Here is a 3,770-nt window from a genome sequence, read left to right as displayed (position 1 = left end):
GGGCTTAGCAATTCTTTGGGATGCAAGAGTAATACAGCTTAGTAACATACATGCAAACAAGAACTTTATTCAGGCAATCTTCCATTTAATTGGAACCAACACTCATGGTCATCTCACTAATGTTTACTTCCCACAGGATACAAATTCGAAAGCAGAGATTCTGGAACACCTCTCTACACTCAACTCTAACAGATACCACCCTCTTTGGATAGCAGGAGGAGACTTCAACATGATTGCAAGAATGGAGGAAAAGCAGGGCGACAGAGATAATGGAATCAGAGATGGACACTTACTCAAAGATTTCATCCAGTCAAACTGGCTAATAGATCTCCCTTCAAATAATGGTCTATTCACTTGGACCAACAAAAGAGAAGGAGCACAACATATAGCCTCAAGGTTAGACCATTTCTTAGTCTCGGATAATGCGCATTACCTGGGAGGAGATCTTATAGCCTCCATACTGCCAATATCAGGGTCAGATCACCGGCCTATTGCACTCCAATGGCATCGGCCAAGTAATAATACTAAACACCCTTTCCGTTTTGATACTTTCTGGCTAACTCATCCATATTTTAATGAATTTGTTAGACAAACCTGGCTCAAATTCAATCCCACAGGGGGATCCAAAATGGCCATCTTCCAAAAAAATTTGAAATTCCTCAAAAGAGAAATCAAACATTGGAATCATACCACCTTTGGCAACATTTTCAAAGCTCAGGTCGTTCTCAATCAGGAAATGAAGCTAACTCAGCAAAGGATCATTAAGGAAGGACGATCTCGGGAACTAGCAAAACAGGAACAAGCTATTGAAGATCAACTTCTCAACAGAGCTCAACAGGAGGAGCTTCTATGGCGACAGAAATCACGAATCAGATGGCTTAAGGATGGCGAAAAGAACACAAAGTTCTTTCACAAAACTACGGTGCAACGCAGAATGCACAATCTCATCTCCCATATTCAAAATGATCAAGGAGAAAGAATTGAGACGCATGAAGGCATTGAAGAGAATTTTCTCAGATACTTCAAGAAGGTCCACCAAGAACCAAGTACTTACAGACTTCCAGCAATAGAGAAAATACTACAGCAGATACCCAAATTGATCACCGAAGAGCATAATCTCCTTCTCCTCCAACCAATCCGGTTGCACGAAGTGGACAGCGCTGTCAAGCAATTAAAAGCAGGAAAGGCACCAGGCCCTGATGGATTTACCTCAGATTTCTTTCACCATTTTTGGGATCTCATTCAAATAGAAGTATGGCAACTGGTTGAAGAATCTCGAGCATTAAGATGGATGTACCCTGGGCTGAATGCCACATTTATTGCTCTTATCCCCAAAACATAGGAAGCCAATACGCCTAATAAGTATCGACCGATAGCTCTTTGCAACATCATAGATAAAATTGTTTCAAAAGTTATTGCTACTCAGCTAAAACCTCTGCTCCATCTTATTATCTCGCCAGAGCAATCCGGTTATGTTGAAGGACGTCAGATCACGGATGGAATTATTCTCACCCATGAAATAATTCACTCTCTGAAGCAAACTAAAAAGCCAGGTATGTTGTTAAAAATAGATCTATCCAAAGCTTTTGACAGTATCAGTTGGCAGTATATTCAAAAAATTCTTAATGCTTTTGGCTTCGATCCTTCATGGACCAGATGGATCCTCAGCCTTCTGACTTCTTCTTTCTTCTCTGTACTCATCAATGGCATCCCCTCTGATACGTTCCGTCCTTCTAGAGGAATTAGGCAAGGGGATGCACTTTCACCGTTCCTTTTTGTTATAATTTCCGAAGGATTGGGCCGCAATATTAAGTCTGTTATTGTCTCCCGCTGTCTTAGAGGTCTCTCCTTCAATAATTCCCCCTCCTTCTCCCATCAGCAATTTATGGATGATAATATTCTTTTTGGGCACCCATCAGTCCAAGAAGCTCGCGTTTTCAAAGACAATTTCTTTATATATGATTCCCTTCATTACCCTTTTGCGATGCGATGTTCATTATTAAGAGAATGATTTTATTTGATACTTTTCATAATACTTAAGACTTTGCGTTTGCCGATGTTTTTCCTAGCTTTTATGGTAACGTTGCAATTCTTTAGAAGGGCCCCATTTATTTAGTGTTATTACTATACTTAAATAAAAAGAGGGGTTGTTTCTGGCCACAACACAACCCACTAATGAATCTCTCAATATTAGCTTTCTCCTCCTTAAGATATGATACATACCTTAATAACTCCAATAATATTCTAGTATAATCCTCTTCGGTCATAAACTCCTCTTCCTGAATGCCTATGAAATTCTTCACGTCTTCCCACCAAATGTCTGCTTTACCTTTAATATTAAACATAGCTATTCCAACCTTCATGTTCTCCCATTAATCATGAAATCTAAAGAACTAATTAATTCCAAGAAACCAAGCTTCTGTATCGTGTGACTTCTTCATTTCTCCATCAAATGTAGGTGGCTTGTCTTTCTTGAAATCATTTGGAAAATATCCCTTGTCATTCCTCTTGCGTGGATGATGGCGATGATTAACATGAAACATGTCTAAACCAGAACTAGAATAATGCCCATGCCTATTTCCTATCCTATTATGTGTATCCAAGAACTTTCCGTCTCAGCTAGTATCATCCTTGTCTGACCTGTGTACGTCATGATATCTGTTTCCATAGGCTCCATTAGTCCTATGCCCCTATCCATGACTAATCCTAAGTGGTCCCTCTCTCTGCAAATCTGACAACATCTAAAGAATCACTGCTTTAACCTTTGCTTGTTTCTCCTATTCCCTTCAACGTCTATCTTGTCACTGATTTATCCTATCACTATCCACTTTGAAACTCCTTATTTTTTCCTTCAAGTTCATGAGAGTGTCTAATATGTGAGGGGAGTACTCATCACCATGCTTCTCATCTGATCTCATGACGGATTCACTCAATGAACCTCTAACATAGCACGCTCATTCATGGCATAATTAACAATACCCTTAATGTGACTATATATTAGAAAATAACTCTAAAAATAACTTTATTTAATCCCCAACCAATAGGAACCCAATACACCTTCACAATTTAAAAATCCCCTAATTTCTCTACATATTGTAGGCATCCAATTTTTCATTAACTTTTTTATAGCCCTTTATATTTATATCCGTTTATTTTCATTAACAATGGTAAGTCGATTCTGCACCTAAAAAGATTAACCTAAATACAAGTAGCTCAAAACTTGAAAGTTTTAATAAAAAAGAGTCAAATATAAGTTGGTTTATTTACAAATAGATACTGTGGAAAATTTGAATGTAAAATACATACATTTGAACACTCAATTGCATCTATCTTCTAGTGAGTACTGACAAAAATACACTACAAAAGTTCAAAGCAAAACCATGATAACCAACACATTGACACACATTTCATCTTGCTTATAGAATATGAAGAGGAGAGAAAATATAATGAGTATCGACACATGAAAAATCCTATATGGTTGGAATTTTTCAAATCATAGCCCTAACTGGATCAACTAGTGCACCATAGTTGCACGGTAGGAGTGCCAACTAAGTGTGTCTCCATCAAAAGATGAACTAAACCGTGCAAGCATGCATCCCTTCCTTGATATCTATGTCCTCTACCTAAGATGGGAATTTATCATGCATAAGTATTCTAACTTATTAAGTATTTACAACTTCTTAGTAAGAATATATCATGCATGCTAAAAATAACAAAAGGAAAGAGTCTAATAATAGAAAATATCTATCAAAATATGAAATTGCTAAATT

This window comes from Pinus tabuliformis, chromosome 4_2, assembly GCF_031772625.1.
Source record: "Pinus tabuliformis cultivar Carrire ecotype Pingquan chromosome 4_2, CPIR1, whole genome shotgun sequence".
Classification (NCBI taxonomy): Eukaryota; Viridiplantae; Streptophyta; class Pinopsida; order Pinales; family Pinaceae; genus Pinus; species Pinus tabuliformis.
Note: the sequence above shows the minus strand (reverse complement) of the source record.